The sequence below is a fragment of the Pocillopora verrucosa genome, chromosome 12, assembly GCF_036669915.1.
Source record: "Pocillopora verrucosa isolate sample1 chromosome 12, ASM3666991v2, whole genome shotgun sequence".
Classification (NCBI taxonomy): domain Eukaryota; kingdom Metazoa; phylum Cnidaria; class Anthozoa; order Scleractinia; family Pocilloporidae; genus Pocillopora; species Pocillopora verrucosa.
The window spans coordinates 11,085,751-11,094,250 of NC_089323.1; the positions used below are offsets into that span (position 1 = coordinate 11,085,751).

The window sequence follows — 8,500 nt, forward strand, 5'->3', positions numbered from 1 at the left end:
GTTTCAAGGCTTAATTTAGAACATTGTTTTAAACAACTTGGCCTCGCTATGCTATAATTAGATTGTTTTCAGTTCTCTATGCATTCGGACAAGGTCACGCGAGTTTTAAGTTTCTTTTGATTAGCGTTTTAGACTTTTTTTTTTATTTTTTAACCCAGTTTCCCCTTTTTTGGTTTTTTTTTTTCAAAGCTGATACAGTGATCCTAACACATCTCAAGATCATGGCTGTGACTCGTTTACCCTTAGCTGTCAATGGAAGTTTTATCTTCATTTTGTGAGATCAAAACAACACGTACGACTTAGTGTTGACTATGTAAATTAACCTCCTAAAGCAAACTCAAACTTGACGAAAATACAGCATATCTTTGATTAACAGAACAGTCACCGTATGTTTTGAATAACTGTAAATAATTTCTAGGTATGGATGGGAATTTTTTTTTTTTTTTAATTTAATTTTTTTTCATGGCTTTCAGTAGTAAAGTGCGTTTTAAATGTATCAAGTAATGAATTCCAGATATGTTTTTTCACGGGGGTAATGAGGATTTGTTTGTTTTTGTTTTTTGCTGTTTTTCTTGTTGTTGTTGTTGGCTTTTTTTTTTTTTTTAATGGCGTTCAAAAGTAAAAGCCTGCTATTAAATCTATATTGACACCTTTGTGGGTATGCATACAGAATCGAAAAAATTGATAGGCAAAGAGCTTGCCAGATTCTCAAACAGAAAATTTCTTTTTCGAAATGGCGAAATTCGCAATACTCGAAGTTGACATGAGTGAACAAGACAAAGTGCCGACAGAGTTCGACTCTCACTGGTGTCAGAGGAATTGTCATAAAATAATGATAGAGATCAAATAAAATTACTTTGACGATGAGGCAGTGTGTTCTAGATATAGACTACGATCAGTCCCCACCCTTTGGCGAAGTCCGTCGCGCTAAAGAGAAGGGACTGCAATCATAGTCTAATGTGGCTCTGAAGATTCTTACATGAAAAGGAAGTGTTTAAATTTGTATTCTTTCGTTTTTTTTTATATCAGATACAAAACCTGCGAAAAGGTTTGAGGCTATTCCCCTGTTTCTTTCGTAAGAATGAGGTGATAAAATTGTCCAAGAAATCATTTCCAAGAGATTATCTCACCATGTCAGGTTCGTCATGACAATCCGAACTATTTTTTTTCTTATTCATTAAGGCTAGTGAGCTTTTAAATCATTATCCGTGCATTTGAACACTTTAAAAGGCCGTTAGACTTGTACAATTCCATAATTACTACAGCTTTTTTGGCTGAAATTCTTTTAAAAAATAGCATCATGTGAAGATAATAAAGCGAAACCGAAGCGAGAATTCAGTCTAGAACTTTTGCACGATCACGATCTGAGCGTGAGAGGTAAGTGAATCTAAGCTTAGCTTTTTAGGTGAAAAAAATGAAACAGACTATCTTATACATACCTGAAATCACCAAAACTTAAATCGGTGATACCACTTTTCTCCGCTTCGAGTTTTCTCGTGGATGACCTCTTGTTCTGCTTTGACATCCTTAACTTTTGATAATATCTGCCCGTGACGTTTGGCTTCTTCGAAGTATGCCACACGTTGTTTCTAGCCAGGTTTGCCTTCGTTCTTTTTAGATTCTATAACAAGTTCCAGGTACTGCACTTGAATTAGTGGATTGAGTTTCAGAGCAATCATGATTTTATCCAGTCGACGAAGGCTTTGCTGTGCGTTGTTTATCATGGTCAGAACATTGCTGTACACACTTTGAAGAAACTCTCCAAGTTGTCCAGTAGTTTAAAGATGTATAGATTCAAATTTTGTGTTTTGCAATTCTGAATTAACATTGCCCAGGTTGTTAGCGATTGCCTGCGTCTTTATTGATATCAAATTTATTTAAAAACTACGAACAGTCCAATGCCATCACTCAGTCGAGCGTGGTGTCCGTTCCAGGCCGGTTGTAAGTTTCTTTTGGAGCTTGTGCACATGTTACTAACAACAAGAAAACCTTCTTACTAACTTTTCAGTTGACGGACAGTTGCTTATTTTAAATTTCCTTGAAGATCTGTCAGAGTTACTTGTTTTGAAGGTCATTAAGTATGCTCAAAAGTGCGAAGCTTTTTCCCTGAATTATTAGCGAAGTAGCTGCAAATTTCAATATAAGCTGAAGTATTGTCTAGGAGTGCTTCTGATTGGTTCCTTCGTAATCTCAGTTTAACCAATCAAAGCCATGTAAGTCAACATTGCACAATGATTTTCTGATTTGTGCCCCGGAGGATCACTATCGAAAAAGTGTTAATTCAAGGTCACAACAATGAAAAGGGCTAAGTGAAAAGAAAATTAGGCAAAAATTTTGGGCTAAACATCATGTTGTAATAAAAACGGGGCCATAGAATCTTTATTCGAAACAGCCTAAACAGGAAAAGAGCCGAATAAATCAGCGATTACCTGATATTTTCAAAGAGATGTTAGTCTGAAATGAAATTGGATGCTGTCTTTTTATGGATCTTGGGTCTAGAGCTTGGTATTTTTATAGCAGACAAAACTTTTACATGTCATTTAGCGACGAAAAAGGATAGGAAAAATTCAGCGATTTCGGTTGCCACTGACCTCCTCTTAATTAAATTTTAATAAGGGTACCCTCTGGACAGGAGATAAAACTCTCGTAAGATTTGCCATAGTAACTTATTTTGCACAATATGGTTAAGATGAAACTCGCTTACTTTAAATTTACCCATAAAATGATGCGCGAGTGCGCGTGGTTTCCCTTTAATAGCAATATTGGTAAGAGTTAAATAGGATGCTGTACCATGGATACAATGAGCCTTGCCATTTACCAGATTTGTCTACAATTCACAGCTGACAACAACATAAAGTAATACGCACTCGTATTAAAAGTGTGGATTCATGAAGTACTTCCTAATCAAGCTGCTCAGACATTTTCAACTTATTATCTAAGAACATCTGCATTATCTGCATTATTTGAGAATCTAAATTCTCTCAAAACTGAAAACACCCGTGACAAATCGCTCATTACCTCGTCAATAAAATTGTCATAAATTTCAAAGTTGACAACAAAGTCCTTGTCTAAAAAGTATAAACATACCAAATGCGTCTTTAGATATTTTCGACCTCTCATCGAATAACATCTGCATACTTTGTTGGTCTGAACTTTTCAGATCATTTACAAAATATTAGTTCCATCACGACAAAAATTATTATCGAAAAATGGATAACAATTAGGCGAAAGAAGCTCAGTATACTGGTTCTGTTTACATTTAGGAATATAAGACTCGCTGTCGAAAATAGTCTCACCAATTGATTCTTCTTATAATAGGACTCAAACAGGTACCCTACAAACTTCGGTTTTAAACATAATTTCGTTCGAAGGTAACGAACATCTAGCCGCCAAAAACGTGTGTTACAAATTTCGGGTAAGAAAAGTCGTCTAAAAGACTTCTCATTCCACTATGTACACCCATCAGAACACGAACTATTTCATTCGGCTACTTTTCTATGCTGACTTATATTAGAAATTTAGTTTCTTTTTTACTAAACAAGTAATTAGCACATTATAAATGTACTACAAATATCCATAAGCAGATCTCTACTCCAAACTACTTGTATGAAAGCTCAAAAAAATAAATTTCGGCAACGGTTGTTCAACTTTCCAAATGATTTTTCAGTTTAACTCGAGTTAGCATGGCTTAAGAGAACAGCTATGAAGCATCGGAAACTAGGAAAACTTATCTCCTTCACTTTATGCAATGTCACAAAGATTCAGGGAATTACAAATTAGTTGTCAAAAAGTTTCATCTTGTATCTTGACCGAATGTGTTGAAGGACTCCATTTGCATGTTCCAGCGCTTTGACAGGAGTTTTAGAGTCTTAAAGCGATCACCAGAACTTGAAGCGGGAGTACCATTTGTCCTGGCCAAGCGACAGTTTCTCCAACGAATCCCTTGTTTGTTCCTCACTGATATCCACATCTCTGGACAGCTGCTTTCTAAGCTTCTGGGTCTCTCGTGATAGCATTTCGGCATGACCTTTGGCCACGTCAAGGTATTTGACGCGTTGTTTCCATCCAGGTTTGGCCTCCATTTTCTCGGATTCAATAAGCAGCTCCAGGTATTCTACTTGAGTCAAGGGGTTTGGTTTAAGTGCAATTTCATCCAGGCGACGAAGACTTTGTTGGGCCCTCTTGATCACGGTTAGTACCTCGACATGCACCTTCTGGAGCGATTCCTCTATTGCTCTCATCATTTGTTCAGATGTGGCCTTCTCCTTGACAGCCTTATGGTACTTCTTCTTCAGGTCTTCTGCTGTTCTAGTCTCAGTACCTGTGTGATAGTTGATCAGATAGGGAAGATTCTTGTGTTCTGACCAAAGGCAATTTCGTGGACATATTCTGCATCTACCATCTGCGTTCATAGCCCAACAGTAAAACTTGTTGGAGTCATCGATAATCATGCAATTGTTGTGGCATGTTTTGTGGCATGGACCACAAGTGGTGGTGTGTCGTCCTGTGCCTTCCAAGGAAATGTAAAATGGCTTGACCATATCAACTGTGTACGTGAAATCCTTGTTCGTCTCAATCACCTTTTCACGTTGTTGGATCACAATTTCTTCTTGACGTATCTCTTCAAGTTTGTTCAGACCCACAGTTATTTGGACGTTCAGGCCCTCCACTAACACATGTAACTCCTCTCGCTCTTTGAGAACTTCTTTGGTTAGACGAAGGATAATAACGCTTTGGGAAATTCTAGGAAGAAATTTTTGAATGAGACGGAACCCATTTTCCAAAACATTTCGTCAAAACCTACTTCGCCTGATTCGTGGTTTTCAGCAAAGAGAGCTGAGTTGTTGAACTTGAAGAATTTCTCCGTATAGTTTGGGATGTTGGCTTCCTTAACTGCCTCTAGGACAGGCGGGCGTTGGCCATCTGAAAAGGTTATTATCAGGAATATGTTTCTGGAAACGTCTTTTCCAAATATCGACAGAATGGAATCAAAGATATACTTCTGTGTCTGAGTGAGACGGGCCTGAGAGGACTGGACAACACATCCAATGCCAATGTGGTCAATACCATCAGTTGGAGGAATAGAAAAGAATTCCTTTATTTGTAAGGTGATTTTCATGTCTCTCTTTAATCCTTCAGTACCACCAAAGCCAGGAGTGTCGATTATAGTGACTGCATAAGGCACAGGCCAACCTCCCATGGTGTGGAACGTATAAGCAGTTATGCCTTGCGTTTGGCTGTGAGCTTGTGACTCTTTGGACTCATCCGTTATGAGCTTGAAACGAAATTCATCTTTCCATTCCTAATATGAAAAAGTAAGCCAAAAACCAATGCAACACTTACTCGCAAAAGCTTGCTGTAATGCTTTTAAAGAAAGAGCTACGCGTTGCCTCTTTAAACTTGATAACAATTTTCTGCGAAAGAAATAAAATATCCTGTAGAGTACCAGGACGCCTATCAACTTGCAGAAGAGCTAAGACGCTTATAGATCTCTGTGTAGGTCAGTGATCGTAGAAATTGTTCCTTCGATATCTTCACTGACAATACGTAATTATACATTCGAGGTTAACCATTTACATTGTGGATATATCCAAATCTGGAATCCATGATCAACTACAATACTTAGGCCTAACACAACTCTCAGCTTGGAACGGACAAAACCAACTGAACTGAAAGCAAAGTAAAAGTCTCTTTTGGTTCGGTTGAATGACATAATATTACGGAATTTCTCAGAAATGGCGACACGGTTGGATGTTCTACTGAAAACAGCTTCTAGTATTTTGTGCTCTTCTTTACCTCGTCAGGGACCCATGCCCACATACTTTTCAAATGTGTAACCAATTGAAGTGGACATCAATTGCTTAATATGCAGGTGGAACTTTCCTACACTTTACATCATAACTTCCAAACTAGCATAATTGCATACTTATCTTGATAAGGTGTGTTTATGCTAGACGTATTAAGCAAGAAGTGTTCGATCGAAGCAGAAGATTTACTTTTTACCCCTCAGAAAAATCCCACCATGAAAAAAATTCCATGATCGAGGAAAGAGTTGCCTCGATAAACTAGCTGAAAGTAATTTATAATGCCCCCGAGACTGACCATAAACATGTTAAAATAGCATACTGAGGTGGATGAAATTTAATGGATCGCTTCTGTGTGGAGTTAGTCAAATCAGTATTCCATGATAATTAAAAAAATTTGACTCAGTTGAAAGGTACTTTAATATAAAGAAAAGTAGATGAATTTCATTTGCTTGGTCTAATATTTAAGCCTAATATAACAATTAGTTCTAAGGGGACAGACTCACTGAAATGAAATAGTAGATTTAGACCTTTCTCGGTTAAACAACACTCAATCCTAGATAGGTGACACGCTTTGGTGGATTTCTGAGAACAACTTTCCATATAGAGCTTTGTGCCTCCTTCTTTACCAAATTAATCAAGTAAATTGATCAACAATAAGGAAATATGAAGCTGGAAGCGGCCAATATTATACATCACAATCGCTAAAATAGAAACCTTTATAGCTTATTTCGTTAAAATGTGTTGATGCTTATCACATTACGCAGATACAGAAGCAATTAACCTATGCTTTTGGCAGACGGTATTCGGTCGTGGCGCCAATGTGGCCGTTTTAAAACGATGTACAAGTAAAGGAAAGCTGATAGAATGACAGTTTGAGTTAATGATGCGTGCTATTCAAAGACAACAGGTGTATTCTGTTGAGCATATTTTTAGATCGAATACCATCTACAATGGTTTAAATCCGCCTGGAAACCATAATTTATCTCCTAATTGCAATTACCCTGTTTTGCCCGAATGAATTAAATGACTGAATAATAACTCTGATGATTCTTGATCCAAGAGATGAAAAGTCTCAATAAGTTACTTTCCGGTAAACATTCAGCAAAAAGTTCTTTCATTTTCTTGCAAATTTGTCTGGTTACCGTAAACACGCCATTAAATCGGATTGGTTGTTGTATTTCAGAATATTTAAAAATTTCTATATAATTGCAATTTGGTAAAATGTTGTAATCAATTAGATCAATTTGATCAGGCTATAATGTGTGCGGAATGGATTAGCAAAACATTTAAACGGCTCAGTTGTAGATAGTTTCTCAAGCGTCATGGCGAAATCCTTTTCATCTGAAGCCAATATGACCTATGGAAATTTTTATTTCCAGTAAATAAATCGGCAATACCATTTGCCTTCTCTAGATGCAGCCCCCCTCCTTAATCATCGTTTTACCTGGGTTATCATCTTTTGCTTTGGACAGGATTTTAGCTTGATGTTTTTGGCTTCTTCGTATTATTGAATACGCTTTTTCCATCCAGGTTTGGCTTCACCTTTTTTCGACCTCAGTGAGTAGCTTCAGATACTCTCTCTGAGTCAGTGGGTTGGGTTTGAGGGCAATTTCATCCAGGTATTGCGGGCTTTGATGAGCATTGTGAGGACCTTGTTGTTCACCTCCATGGGACACGTCTATTTTTCAAGTCATGTCCTGCACTTTTTCTTCTTTGACATAGCTGCTTCGTATCTCTTTTTATTATCCTTTGGAAATTCTCATCTCAGTGACTGTTTCGAACTCAAAACCGTAAGGAAGACTTTTCTGATCTCCCCGGTGGCAATGCTGCGTGCAGACTGAGTAGCATCCACACCCATCCACGGCGCATCATGAGCTTAAGTTTATAATTAATTTTATAATTTATAATTTATTAGCTTTGCTAACAATACATAAATATAGAACATGGGTAAATTACAATAACAATAACGGGCAGGCAACCACAACAGCGATAGCCAATTACTGTGGTCCCAGGAGTATTAAAATAGTAAAACATTACAGCAATATTTAATAATTAAGAACAGCATGGAGTTGGTGTTGTTTTCAGGTTGCGACATGAATTACATTTTGTGCAGATAGTTTATAAGTCCTGGGATTGTCAATGTCATAGATTTCTTGGAGTGCAGTTGAATAATTACACATCAAAGCACGTTTGAAGTCATTTACATTGTTCATACTTAGGTTAAGCTCGTCTGACAGTGTGTTCGATATTCTTATTGTTTGTACCATAAATGACCGTTGAAAGGTTGAAGTCTTGCATTTAGGTAAAGGGTATTTGGTAACGGCTGTATTGGCAGACGATCGTGTGTCTTGTAGAACGAGCAATAGGAACAATTGTAGGTTCTATATTCACCAAACCACGAGTAATCTTAAAGAACAGTAACATACCTAAGTACTCATGCCAGTAGCTGATAGGTAGTAAGGAAAGGGTTTTTAGCCGTTTTTCATAACTCTGACAGCACGAGAATGGTAGTTTCAAGATATATTTTGTAGCCCGTCTTTGTATCTTTTCTAGATTTGAGATAAGATAAATAGATTGTGGCACCCAAACTTGTGTAGCATAGCCCAGATGTGGTTTAACGATGGTTAAATAGATTGATCTTATTAGATTGGCCATGGTACTTTGTATATGACGCGTGTTTCATTTAACAAACC

The 8,500-nt window shown here is 37.3% G+C and overlaps 1 pseudogene; it reads right to left on the reverse strand.

Moving 5' to 3' along the window:
• Positions 1-3,878: 3,878 nt before the first annotated feature.
• Positions 3,879-5,820, reverse strand: LOC131781342 (uncharacterized; annotated as a pseudogene).
• Positions 5,821-8,500: the final 2,680 nt, after the last annotated feature.